The following is a 15318-nucleotide window of genomic DNA, read 5'->3' on the forward strand; positions in this document are numbered from 1 at the left end:
ACATGCATACATAGTAACCGCACAACCAGAAGACTAGGCGGAAAATGCCAATATTCCGAGTTCTAAAATGCGTAGTTCTCCGAATTGGTCACACTGTGCATCTACGTCACTGATTAACCAACTTATGTCAAGGAGCCATGAGCTTCAAGCAGCAGTGACGTTCACGTCTACACCTGAACACGTCAATCTCCATTGCCGCAGACAGTTACGTTCAGGAAAAGGCTATTAGATCATGTTGCGGCCAAGCTTTACAATCCTTCGATTCATGTTTGGCGGTCGCAAACACTGCTAGCCATTCCAAATATTTGGTTCTCTTTTCCAAGACGGAAGTAATCAGCTAGATTTGCCTGTAAGTGCCCGAATTGGATGGAGCAGGTTCCCCGGTGACCTCAGACCAAAGGTCAAGGAACTCACATACTGGAGGTATATTTAAAGAAGATATGTGGACGGGCAGTTTTAAAGAACAAAGGGGGATAACCGAGTCATTGAATGAATACGATCGTTGCGAATCAATCGACGAAAATCTTAGATGACCATTACATTTATTGAGATCGATGGAATTCGATGTCGTCTGCTCCCTGGATTAAAGAATGACAGGACGTGAAGGGGAATGTTCGCTTGGCAACAGCCGTGTGTAGAATCCACGATATCTCTTATATGGAACACAGAACTGACAGCAAACATGTAAATCCATTAAGTATTGTTTCATAGCAGAATCTGTCACAGTGAATGGTATTTGATGGCATCAGAATCTACATAACGGTAGACTAATCCATCGTTGATGAAATGCATTCCTGTCAGTCAGATTAACATCATCTACATCATTATACAAACCACCATCTTCATCAACACCTCCCCCATCAACAACATATCGTCACCTTCACCTCCACTGTGGACATCCGGGGTAAGGATTGGTTCCGAGTAAATTGTATCTTTGCTTGAGGTAAAAGGTGATTAAATAGGAAAGTCAGACAGATTGCACCCCTACCCGACGGTGATATCTGGTTTGTCTGGTCCAGACTTGATTATTCACATAACTGGTATATTGTTGACTGCAGCAGAGTGAGTTAATATTTATCGTCACATCGGCAATATCTCAGCTATATCGTGACGAGAACAATTGATAATTATATTAGAGATCAATAAAAATTGAAATTAAAAGCCTGTTGACGAAGAACAGTAAAACTACTAGTGTATCACAGATATCCATTTAAAACTAGTAGACCGCAGCAGAGTGAGTGAGTGAGTATGGTTTTACGCTGCTTTTAGCAATATTCCAGCAATATCACGGCGGGGGACACCAGAAATGGGCTTCACTCACTGTATCCATGGGAATCGAACCCGGGTCTTCGGCGTTACGAGCGGGCGCTTTAACCACTAGGCTAACCCCCACCGCCCTTACTTCAGCAGAAGTTCGCTTTTCCAGTGGGAATGGACTGGTGGAGTAGAAGAGCGTTTGAACAGAGTTCTCCATAACTCAATTATCCCCTTGTTGCAGCTACATCGTGATTTGGCCGACAGCATCAGACAGCTTCTCGCCAATAGCTACGTCTGATTCTAGGTCATTTTGACCTTCAGAAGTGAATCCCTTCATTTCGTTGTAAATTAGAATGATCAAATAGCTGCAGGTCGATATTTTATTCAGTAGGAGTAAGGGTTCCATTACTTGACGACTGGAATAAATATAGGACGTCGAGTCATCCTATAGATGACATTCTTACCGTGCCCATGAGTGTGTTAACATAGCACTTGAACATGTGGACACGAGGTCTGTCCTTGGATCAGAAGTTCTGTGGTTCGAGTCCCGCCATGATAAATGGTTCCGTGGTTCTTGTCCACGTAATGACGGTGTTAACATGGCACTTGAACACGTTGACATGGCGTCTGTCCTTGGATCAGAAGTTCTGTGGTTCGAGTCCCGCCATGAGAAATGGTTCCGTGGTTCTTGTCCACGTAATGACGGTGTTAACATGGCACTTGAACACGTTGACACGGCGTCTGTCCTTGGATCAGAAGTTCCGTCGTTCGAGTCCCGTCATGGGAAATGGCTCCATGGTACGAGTCCCGTCATGAGAAATGGTTCCGTGGTTTGAACCCCTTCATGAGAAATGGTTCCGTGGATCGAGTCCCGTCATGGAAAACTGTATGGTGCTACATTCAGCAAGGTGTAGATGGTTAGGTAATAACAACTGAGAACAGGAATGATATCGTCTTATTCGATGAAATGTACATGTAAACGTCTTTGATGTTCAAGGGGCGGTGGGGTAGCCTATAGTGGTTAAAACGTTCGCTCATCACGTAGAAGACCTGGGTTCGATTATCCATATGGGTACAATGTGTGTTGCCCATTTCTAGAGTCCCCCGCCGTAATATTTCTGGAACATTGTTAAAAGCGGTGTAAAACTAAACTTATTCATTCATTCATTTGATGTTCAAAACGGTCTTTCGCCAAGACTGCATCACAAGCAACAGCGAGTCAGGTAATTTATCAACCTCTCTCGAAAAGGATATATAATTGTTTGGCCACAATATTACATGAATACATCGTGAACATGTGATGATAAACTCCATGAAATATTGATTACACAAGGTGTCCACGAATAGATGAACGTTGATAGCACCTCATCACAAACACATGCAAGGGTAAGTCAAGGCTTCATAAATTTGCAATGTGATCATTTTTGTCACTATGGCATGAAATGTGTGATGAACTTAAAACACGACACGTGCGTATTGTTTGTAAGGTGGAGCATGAAGCTCTTCAGACTGTATTATGTCCTGGACATATAAAGACGAAGAAAGTGGAAAAAGCAAATATATTCTCCTGTATCACTTGCGTAATCTGACCACTTCCCAAGTACTGTCCATAGCATTTGTGTTGTACATTTCCAGAGTTATAAACGAGGTATAGCAAGTCAATATAGTCAATTTAGAAGTACAGGTCATTGTTTAAAACAAACTGGCAAGGTAAAATACAATGTATTATAATATGACATCTCGAAAGAAAAACAGTTAATATACTGAAAGCCATTAAAAACGCAATTGGTATTTGTTGTCCTGAAACTTACGAAAGTTCTATTGAAGATTTTTTCCTGCGATACAGAGGATGTAGGGATAAGGCTGTTATTCTGGCCCATTTCGAGTTCGAGTCCCGGAGCATTCCTCTCACATGAACTTTGATACTTAAAACTGAACCTTTGACATTTCTCGTAAACACAACCACATTCATGAAACACGTTGTGCACATGCATTACCTGCACCCAGGCCCTGTAAAAGCACAAGATATTGCGGAACTCAATCACTTTGAGAAAATGCCACACTTGACACAAGACGAAAGGAATCAGGTTATCGGTATGGTCAGCCAAGGTGCTTCAGATGTGATGATTGCCAGGCACTTTAATGTGCATCCATCCACTGTAAGTCGACTCAGACAACGTTTTCGGGCTACCAGAAGTGTTGCTGATCGTCCGCGACCTGGTGCACCACCTGTGATAACAGCTCGACAAAACCGCAATATCCGAGTTTCACACTTGCGAAATCGGTTCCAAACAGCTGATGATTAGGCAAGGAGGACAATTGGGACAAGTCAACGTCATTTCAGCGCCCAAAGGTGCAAGGACGCCTTGCTGCCTTCAACATCCGGTGTCGTCACCCGTACCGTGGTCCAACCTTATTGCATCGCCACAGACTTGCCAGACAGCGATGGGCAGCAAATGGGGCCAATCTTGGCAACAGGACATGGCCAGATGTCATTTTTTCAGATGAATCCAGGTTTAACTTATCCATTGCAGATGGACGTCAGCAGATTTATCGACGTAAAGGAGAAAGACTTGCGCCAAACTGTGTCCTTGAACATGATCGTTTTGGAGGGGGTGGTGTCATGATCAGACCACAGACCATCAGAGGATGCAGACCATCCAACAGCTGTTCCTGAGAAATGTGTGTCTTTCAATGCCCCAAGACTGCGAGCATGTCTTGCAGCGCACGGTGGACACACACGATATTGACTGCAAGTGACCCCTCCTTTGTGTGATGTCGTTGTTGCGTTGTTGTTGACTGGACATTTTCAGATGAAATTATTCACAGATGTTCACTTAAAACATATCTGCCAGTTAGGTTTATATATGTTGAAATTAGTGTGAGTAAAGAAAGTATGAATGTCAAATTGCATTTTTAATGGCTTTCAGTATATACTCAAACACTGCTGGTGTATTATCAGCAGAAAGTACGGATTGATTAGTCGTTTGTATTAGTCGTGAACAAAATGATATGTGAAATCAATTGTGAATCAACGGAGCCGAAGTTTCAGTAAAACTACGAGAAACAATGTAAGGGAGCTAACTCTAAATAGCGCGATAAATATTGCACTGGCTGAATTCATTCATATCATCCAGGACAGTCTGGATCGAATCCAAAAACTGAGATTTTCGTTACGTGTTACTATTATCACAAAGGCATAAGTGTTGTTTTCAAATGAAGCAATTAATAAAATTTAATTAATCTTTTCACCTTCTTTCTTCTACCTATTCACACATGGCGGATGTGTGACGAGACGGAATAGCCTGTTTTGTGAGTGTAATGGCGTCCACTGTCAGGTCGCAACACCCCGTGGGAATTCGTCTGGATCAACAATGATTTGATGAACCATGCAAGGGAATTGCGGCCTTCTGCATTATCAAGGTGGCTCCCACCTGTAATCGCCTTGCAGGACATGATTCTTGACTGACAGGACAGGGACAAATACGATCACACGAATGTAAATACATATATGTTATTCATACGCGGATCCAGAGAGGGGGGTTGGTGGGTGGTAGTGCAGGGTGCGAACCCCTCTGTCTTGAAAGTTTATTAAATGACCATTGAAACTCTCGTGAAAACGGTTGAAATTGAACTGTGCACAACCCACACCCCTGCCCCACTGCTTCTTCTCAAACAGCTGTATCTCTATTCAGTCAACAGCCTGAGAAAAGCATCACTGATAAGGACAGTTCATCAGAAATAAACAGTATGTAATAGGCTTCTCTGCCCAGTGACAGTTGAAGTTGGCTATAATAGGGTTTAGGACCTTGCGTTGTGTACTTTTTTATGTGGTGATGGTAAAGTAGCCAACTTCCAAATAGGCTCTATGAATCAGGCCTCATTGCTGGTAAAGACATAACAAATAGAAAAGAGAAACTCAATAATTTATTTACAAAAACCTAAACCTATCCTAACCTAACAACCTAACCTAATCTACACCTAACAATCTAACCTAACCCCAAACCCTAACGAGACATGGCTCTGATTTCAGAGCCTATGTCCAAAACAAATAAATATCTTATATACCAAAAAGCCTATATACTTTGTCTGGATTACCAGGACTCAAGCAGCTGAAATAAATGTCCTCACCTCTGGTGAACCAGTGGACTAAAGACAAGGAGTGCTCTGAAGCTACTCCCTTTATAGGGCTAGAGGGAGGCAGTGCATGTGCTGCACATGCCAGGCACAACCTGCTGGGTGTGTTGTGGCTATGCATATCAGCATAGCCGAGAACACACTTCAACCCCAAATAGAACTCAAACTTTACCCGAAATATCCTAAACTACCACATTCCTCCCCCCTTAAACAAAGTTATTAACTTATAACTTTACTCCCAATTATACCAAACTACTTCCCGATTATAACCCCAAATACAAACACAACACAACAGTTATTCTATTCATACAAATACACATCAAATGGGACAATCGCGAATCATAAGCGCGAACTTGAGGTCAGTCAGTAGGAGGATGCGGAAGGCTCTCAAGCATGGCATGCATTTCAATCTGAAGGTCCTCTGCGGGGATTTCTCTCATGTCTGGCAGCCTCTTCTTCTTTAAGGGACTCCCGTCCAGGGGCCAGCATCCGCACACGTTGCCAGGATTGATGTAACGGAAGTTTTCCACCTCCACTTTCTCTAGTAAACTAATTTTCCTATATTACAACCATGGGGGTAGCTTTTACTGCACAAACGGTTAGTGTTTCTTAAAAAGTCTTAAAGTAAAGAATTTAACCAGCCTAATTCATGAGAGAAAACCCAATAAATGAAATGAACAACAGGCCCCTGTATACCCCATTGTTGCCTGGCACCCAAGTAATCAAACCATGCAGCACCTAACTACTGCCCAAAACCATTGATTCCCTCAGGCTCAGACACACATATGGACAACAGGTGGGTCAATGTGCTACAAGTTGAACATCACATTACTAAGATCCTCTTCCCCTAGAATAACACTTGTTATATCTGAACCGTTAAGACGTTACATTAGGCTAAGGTGAATACCTTAGTCGGGGTTTTACAAGCTTCCCCAAACGAGTTCTAAGTGCTGGTGTTTTACTCCTATTGAAACTAGTCAAGCCATTCAAAAACTGGTCAATCAGATGTGGTTCTAAGGATGTGTAAGAAGCCTCAGGATAAGCAAGCAAACCTAAACGTCGGTGTTCTGGAGAGAAAGTTAGTTTCTTTGGTTTTTGTTATCTGATAGCCAAAACACATCTTTACAAGAACCATGAACGTTGCATCAAAACGCAACCGTAACGCCTCGTGCAGTCACTTTCTGCATGTGCAGGGTCGAGCACATAGGTTTCTGACGGCTTGGTCGTAGATTACACAAATAGTTTGCCATATTCGGGCATAGTATAGATACTAAACAATTTAGAATTATAGTTGTGTATCTTATCAGATAACTTATTTAGTTCATGTAGTTTAGAAAACGTATCATATTTAGTTTGGTGGTCGGAGTGGCAAAAGTATCATATTTAGTTTGGTGGTCGGAGTGGCAAGAACATTGTTTATTTACCATTTAGTTAAGCACGTTTTTTTCACGTTTCACGTTCACAAATTATTTAGTAATTCCACTGCGTAAACATTTGGTAGCAGAGCTGGTTACTGCTCTTTATTTCTGAATTGAGTTTGTTTATTCAGGTAAGTTAATTGTTAGGTGTTCTCTTTCTCCCAGTGTAGATAGTGTTATTTTTTCAATATTTTGTTTTGAAAGTCATGGCCAAACCAGAAGCTGATAGCAAGAGTACTTTGCTCAATTTACAAATAATAAAACTTAAACGTGGAAAGACCAGTTCGAAAACGGCACTCACAAAAGCTAAAACCAGTTGTTAGCTTTACTTGAACAAGAACTACCTTCAAGACAGTCAATCAGAGATTATATTAACAAGGTTGCCTCACTACAAAGCAAGACTGTGGGTGTTATAGTAAGCTTGGCCGAAGCTTATCAAGAAATTGATGATCTAGAAAAGTTTGATAAAACTATTAAAGAGATAGAACCACTTGAAGAAGAAAGTGAAACTGTCGTAAACATGGCTTTGGTATATTTGAACAATACTGCTAGTACTTCAGCAGGTAGTCTGAGAGAGGGTATTGACAGGTTGTATGGCAATAGCGATCACGATTCTGTTCAAGATGACAAAAAAGGTGGTTAGAAGTGATCAAGTTTCAAAGCATTGTGATGATGTAAAGCCAAAAGAAACCGTAGCTACACAACCAGTTCATGGTAGACAAAAAGTTGTGACAGATAACTCTGAAAATGCTGAAATTGGACGAGACATGTGGAAACAACTGAAAAGAGTTTCAATTCCTGTATTCTCGAGTAAATTTCAAGAATATGAAAGCTGGGAGAGCAGCATTTATAGCATGAGTGGACAAAGCCCCCGCAACAGGCGAATATAAGTTGCTGCAATTAAAACAATATTTGTCAGGTGAAGCTCTAACATTAGTCAGTAGATTGGGCCACTGTGCTTACGCTTATGACATTGCGTTAGAAAAACTTGATAGGAGATATGGCGGTAAGCGGAGAGAGATAGCTCTGAAAATAGAGGAAATTTCAAATTTCAAAGCTGTTAGAAATGGAAAAGCAAAGGATTTTGAACAATTCGCCGATTTGTTAAACATGGCGTTTCAGAAAAATCTAAGACAGATCAATTATGTTCACGTACACAGAAAGGTGTTTACTTTGGTGCAAACAGCGAGAAAACACTCAAGTGTCATATATGTCAAATGTAAAACCATACAACTTTAAAGTGTCCTAAACTGAGAGCTCTTGATGTTTCTAACAGATGGGAAACAGTAAAACGCCTGCAACTTTGTTTTCGATGTTTAGACAAAGGCCATGTAGGGAAACATTGTCAACAGTCGGAAAAATGTAACATTGACGGATGCCAAGCAACGCATAATCGTTTAGGGCATAGCAGCAAAACACAGTTACAAGTTGATGTTGAACAAACCTCAGGTAGTACAGAGCAGTTTTCATCTGTTACAATGTCAACTACTAAACAACAAGCTAAGACCTATGCACTCAGGACTGTACCAGTTGTCTTAAAGAAAGGCACTTCTGAAATAAAGGTCAATGCTCTGTTGGATGACGCCAGTACTCAAAATTACATTAATGAGGACATTGCAAATCAATTAGGTCTTCAAGGTAGATATCAACAGATCTCTGTTAACGTTTTGAATAGCAAAACTGAGACGTTTAATAGTCGGTGTGTTCACTTTGACCTTGAAAGTGTTGATGGTTCAGTACAAATGTCAATGAAGGCGTTGACGACTACCAAAGGGACAGGATCATTGCCTGCTGTGAACTGGCAAAAGATCCGCGAAAACTGGAAACATTTGGAACGTGTAGATTTTCCTAAACCAGTTTCTCCGCCAATAATAGACATCCTCATAGGGATGGATTATATTGAGTTGCACAGTTCACAAAAAGAACTGTATGGACTACCAGGAGAGCCAAGTGCAAGACTCACACCGTTAGGATGGACATGTGTGGGGATTGTTCCAAAAGGTTGTGCATCCCAGAACCAGATGTCACATGTATGCTTTGTTCAGCATGCTGTTGCTGGGTGTGCAGATGATTGCCTCGATGAACTTGTTCAGAAGTTTTGGGAAACTGAAGAGGTTGCTGTTGCAACACCCAAGTTGAGTCCTGAAGAGGAAGATGTACTTCAAGCTGTTAAAACGTCCCTTAGCTACAAAAATGAGCGATATAAAGTAGGCATTCCTTGGAAATTGGATCCTGAAATCTTGCCAGACAATTATGAGATGGCATTGAAACGTTTGAAAGATACAGAGAAGAAATTGTCAAAAAATGATACAATATTAGCAGCATATGAAGATGTCATAGATAAGTACCTTGAAAAGAATTACCGGTACATCAGAAAAGTTCCAGAGGAAGAAATCAGTAAATCAAAATGGTACTTACCTCATTTTACAGTGGTGAATATGGACAGGTCAACAACAAAAGTCAGGTTGGTATTTGACGCATCTGCTAAATGTAGTGGCATTTCCCTTAATGATGTTACACACCAGGGTCCCAAGAAGCAAAATGATCTGTTTAGATACTTTTGAGATTTAGAAGGTATCCAGTTGGACTCATCTGTGACGTCGCGGAGGTTTATTTGCGAATAGAGATTGCGGTCTGTGACCGTCCATACTTCAGGTTTCTCTGGCGATCAAATGATCAGGTCAAACCTCCTGCTGTTTATGAATTCTCTCGAGTAGTGTTTGGGATAAACTGTTCACCCTTTCTGGCTCAGTACATCACACAGGACCACGCAAAATTACATGAAAAAGACTTGACTATGGCGTCTACGACAGTTGTTAAATCAACTTACATGGACGATAGCATAGATTCTGTTCAAACTGACATTGATGCATTAGAACTTTTACAACCAGCTGATGAACCTTTGGGGAACAGCAGGCATGCACGCCAGAAAATGGCTGTCAAATTCAAAGAATGTTCTGAATGAAACTCCAGCGGAAGACAGGCTGCAGGAAATTAGCATATTGACAGATGAATTGCCATCAGTCAAAACCTTAGGACTTGTCTGGTGTGCTGAAGCTGACGAATTTAACTTTGGTTGTAGTTAAAAAAACAAATTGCTCACAGTGACAAAGAGATCCTTCTCAGAGAAATTGCCAAGGTTTTGATCCGTTAGGATTACTAGCACCATTCGTTGTGAGAGCAAAGTCTTACTGCAGCAAATGTAGCTTGCTGGGCTTGGATGGGATGAGAAAATGAATCCTTATCTGGAAACAAACATGGAAGTGGTACAATGAAGTGCAGCTGATTTCTTCTCTCAGATTTCCGAGAAACATAGGTTTAAATCAAGCTGCAATTGACCAGCAGTTGCATGTATTCGTAGACGCTTCTCAAGAAGCATTTGGTGCAGTCATCTACTGTGTAAGTAACCTCCCAGTCAAAGCAGGTCTAGCACTCTAGTAACATCCAAAAGCAGAGTTGCTCCGCTAAAAGCAATGAGCATTCCTAGGTTGGAACTGCTTGCAGCTGTTCTTGGTGTATGACTAACACCGATTGTCACAGAGGCTCTTGTTGTTTCTCCAAAATCAGTAAGATTTTGGTCAGACAGTGAAAATGACTTATGTTGGATTAAAAATCAAAGCAGAAACTTTAAACCTTTTGTTGCAAACAGTTGGGTTCATACAGGACAATACCCCCCCCCCCCCCCCAAGTCAGTGGAAATATGTCCCAACCAAGCAGAATGTTGCTGATATTCTCACAAGAGGAGCACACGTTGAAATCTTAAATAAAAAGGAATGGTTTCAAGGTCCAGAGTTTATAAAACAAGATGAGAAGTAGTGGCCAAATCAAAGGAACTTGAAAGTTGATGAAAACTTAGAAAGACACAAGGGATGTCAGTCAGATATTACAATGGTAACATGTAAAGCTGCTACAGTGATGACCTGGCACTTGGACCCTTCCAAGATATTCAGATTGGAGGAGATTGTGCAGAGTTACTGCCTGGATACTTCGGGTTCGTTCACAATGCTTCTTGTGGAGAAACTAGGAAGTCTGGCGAGCTTGATGCTGATGAGATTCAAGATGCTGAAACACTAGTTCTTTTGAACGCTCAAAAGGAAGCATTTACTGAGGAATATGCAGCTTTGACCAAAGGAAAACAGCTTCCTACCTCTAGCAAATTATTGGGTTTACATCCATTTTAGACGATTCTGGACTGATCAGATCAGGTGGTAGACTCAGATATGCTGAGGATCTTTCCTATGAATCGCGTTTTCCAGTCATACTTCCTAGAGCTCACTGGGTAACAAAGTTGATCGTGAAACAATTCCATGAAGCCTCTTGTCATATGGGAACCAAATTACACATTGGCTGCATTGTCAAGTAGGTTTTGGATTATAGCAGCTCGTGAAGAGATTCGTAGTTGGGAGCATGAGTGTGCTTGGTGTAGACGTCAGAAAACCAAGCCTGCTACACAGATAATGGCAGATTTACCAAGTGTCAGGGTTAGATGTTCCATGAGACCCTTTGCTCAGACAGGTGTAGACTTTGCTGGTCCCTTTTTAACAAAGCAAGGTCGGGGAAAAGTCGGCAGAAACGGTATTTGTGTTTATTCACGTGTCTATCAACTCGAGCGGTACACCTGGAGATAGCTCGGTTTAGACACAGACTCTTTCCTGAGCACTTTCTCTCGCATGGCACACAGAAGAGGAATGCCAAATGAAGTCATCTCTGATAACGGCACTAACTTTGTGGGAGCCGTCAAGGAACTTAGACAGCTAATTTCGAACTTGATGGAGACGATCTAAAAGCTTCTTTAGCAAGCAGAAAAGTCGTGGAAATTTAATCCACCACATGCCCACATTTTGGTGGAACTTTCGAATCTTTGATTAAAAATCAGCCAAAAGAGCAATCTATGCTGTTCTTAGTTCTGGTGATATATCATACGAGGAACTGATGACCGCCTTTGTAGGGACAGAGGCTTTGTTAAACTCTCGACCTCTGACATATCAGAGCCGCACATCCCAGTGATAAGCAGCCTCTTGCACCAAACCATTTTCTACATGGTCATTGTGGTGGCCCTTTGCACCTGAGGAAGACCTACAAGTCTTCAATCCTCGTAAAACGCTTGGAGGCGTGTACAGGAATTATTGAGGCATATATGGAAAAGGTGGATGAAAGAGTGGTTACCCACTCTAAATGTCCGCAAGAAATGGCAAGCTACACGTAAGGACTTAAAAATAAATGACGTTGTCATTGTTGTTAGTTCTGAATCTCCACGAGGAAGCTGGCCGCTAGGTAGAATCACAAACATATATCCAAGCAAAGATGGACATGTCAGAGTAGTGGATGTTCAAGTGGGGAAATCGGTGTTGACTAGACCTGTTACCAAGCTTTGTCCACTGGAGTGTAATCCAGAATAGGACGAACATCGTGTACATTTCAAGTTCAGTATAAGTCTACACAACATTTAGTGTAATTAGATGTAAATATATGTCTCTCTGAAAGACCAGGGTCTTGTCAGCAAAGGGGGATATGTTCTGGAGAGAGAGTTAGTTTCTTTGGTTTTTGTTATCTGATAGCCAAAACACATCTTTACAAGAACCATGAACGTTGCATCAAAACGCAACCGTAACGCCTCGTGCAGTCACTTTCTGCATGTGCAGGGTCGAGCACATAGGTTTCTGACGGCTTGGTGTATGGTCGACAATTTTGATCAGTGAGACTCATACTGGTAGTAGATTACACAAATAGTTTGCCATATTCGGGCATAGTATAGATACTAAACAATTTAGAATTATAGTTGTGTATCTTATCAGATAGCTTATTTAGTTCATGTAGTTTAGAAAACGTATCATATTTAGTTTGGTGGTCGGAGTGGCAAAAGTATCATATTTAGTTTGGTGGTCGGAGTGGCAAGAACGTTGTTTATTTACCATTTAGTTAAACACGTTTTTCACGTTTCACGTTCACAAATTATTTTAGTAATTCCACTGCGTAAACATTTGGTAGCAGAGCTGGTTACTACTCTTTATTTCTGAATTGAGTTTGTTTATTCAGGTAAGTTAATTGTTAGGTGTTCTCTTTCTCCCAGTGTAGATAGTGTTATTTTTCAATATTTTGTTTTGAAGGTCATGGCCAAACCAGAATCTGATAGCAAGAGTACTTTGCTCAATTTACAAATAATAAAACTTAAACGTGCAAAGACCAGTTCGAAAACAGCACTCACACAAGCTAAAACCAGTTGTTAGCTTTACTTGAACAAGAACTACCTTCAAGACAGTCAATCAGAGATTATATTAACAAGGTTGCCTCACTACAAAAGCAAGACTGTGGGTGTTATAGTAAGCTTGGCCGAAGCTTATCAAGAAATTGATGATCTAGAAAAGTTTGATAAAACTATTAAAGAGAGAGAACCACTTGAAGAAGAAAGTGAAACTGCCGTAAACATGGCTTTGGTATACTTGAACAATACTGCTAGTACTTCAGCAGGTAGTCTGAGAGAGGGTATTGACAGGTTGTATGGCAATAGCGATCACGATTCTGTTCAAGATGACAAAAGGCGGTTAGAAGTGATCAAGTTTCAAAGCATTGTGTTTCAACAGGCGAATATAAGTTGCTGCAATTAAAACAATATTTGTCAGGTGAAGCTCTAACATTAGTCAATAGATTGGGCCACAGTGCTTACGCTTATGACATTGCGTTAGAAAAACTTGATAGGAGATATGGCGGTAAGCGGAGAGAGATAGCTCTGAAAATAGAGGAAATTTCAAATTTCAAACCTGTTAGAAACGGAAATGCAAAAGGATTTTGAACAATTCGCCGATTTGTTAAACATGGCGTTTCAGAAAAATCTAAGACAGATCAATTATGTTCACGTACACAGAAAGGTGTTTACTTTGGTGCAAAACAACGAGAAAACACTCAAGTGTCATATATGTCAAATGTAAAACCATACAACTTTAAAGTGTCCTAAACTGAGAGCTCTTGATGTTTCTAACAGATGGGAAACAGTAAAACGCCTGCAACTTTGTTTTCGATGTTTAGACAAAGGCCATGTAGGGAAACATTGTCAACAGTCGGAAAAATGTAACATTGACGGATGCCAAGCAACGCATAATCGTTTAGGGCATAGCAGCAAAACACAGTTACAAGTTGATGTTGAACAAACCTCAGGTAGTACAGAGCAATTTTCATCTGTTACAATGTCAACTACTAAACAACAAGCTAAGACCTATGCACTCAGGACTGTACCAGTTGTCTTAAAGAAAGGCACTTCTGAAATAAAGGTCAATGCTCTGTTGGATGACGCCAGTACTCAAAATTACATTAATGAGGACATTGCAAATCAATTAGGTTTTCAAGGTAGATATCAACAGATCTCTGTTAACGTTTTGAATAGCAAAAACTGAGACGTTTAATAGTCGGTGTGTTCACTTTGACCTTGAAAGTGTTGATGGTTCAGTACAAATGTCAATGAAGGCGTTGACGACTACCAAACGGACAGGATCATTGCCTGCTGTGAACTGGCAAAAGATCCGCGAAAACTGGAAACATTTGGAACGTGTAGATTTTCCTAAACCAGTTTCTCCGCCAATAATAGACATCCTCATAGGGATGGATTATATTGAGTTGCACAGTTCACAAAAAGAACTGTATGGACTACCAGGAGAGCCAAGTGCAAGACTCACACCGTTAGGATGGACATGTGTGGGGATTGTTCCAAAAGGTTGTGCATCCCAGAACCAGATGTCACATGTATGCTTTGTTCAGCATGCTGTTGCTGGGTGTGCAGATGATTGCCTCGATGAACTTGTTCAGAAGTTTTGGGAAACTGAAGAGGTTGCTGTTGCAACACCCAAGTTGAGTCCTGAAGAGGAAGATGTACTTCAAGCTGTTAAAACGTCCCTTAGCTACAAAAATGAGCGATATAAAGTAGGCATTCCTTGGAAATTGGATCCTGAAATCTTGCCAGACAATTATGAGATGGCATTGAAACGTTTGAAAGATACGGAGAAGAAATTGTCAAAAAAATGATACAATATTAGCAGCATATGAAGATAATGTCATAGATAAGTACCTTGAAAAGAATTACCGGTACATCAGAAAAGTTCCAGAGGAAGAAATCAGTAAATCAAAATGGTACTTACCTCATTTTACAGTGGGGAATATGGACAGGTCAACAACAAAAGTCAGGTTGGTATTTGACGCATCTGCTAAATGTAGTGGCATTTCCCTTAATGATGTTATACACCAGGGTCCCAAGAAGCAAAATGATCTGTTTAGATACTTTTGAGATTTAGAAGGTATCCAGTTGGACTCATCTGTGACGTCGCGGAGATTTATTTGCGAATAGAGATTGCGGTCTGTGACCGTCCATACTTCAGGTTTCTCTGGCGATCAAATGATCAGGTCAAACCTCCTGCTGTTTATGAATTCTCTCGAGTAGTGTTTGGGATAAACTGTTCACCCTTTCTGGCTCAGTACATCACACAGGACCACGCAAAATTACATGAAAAAGACTTGACTA

Source organism: Haliotis rubra, unplaced genomic scaffold (assembly GCF_003918875.1).
Source record: "Haliotis rubra isolate DU_JTF1 unplaced genomic scaffold, ASM391887v1 Scf103, whole genome shotgun sequence".
Lineage (NCBI taxonomy): Eukaryota > Metazoa > Mollusca > Gastropoda > Lepetellida > Haliotidae > Haliotis > Haliotis rubra.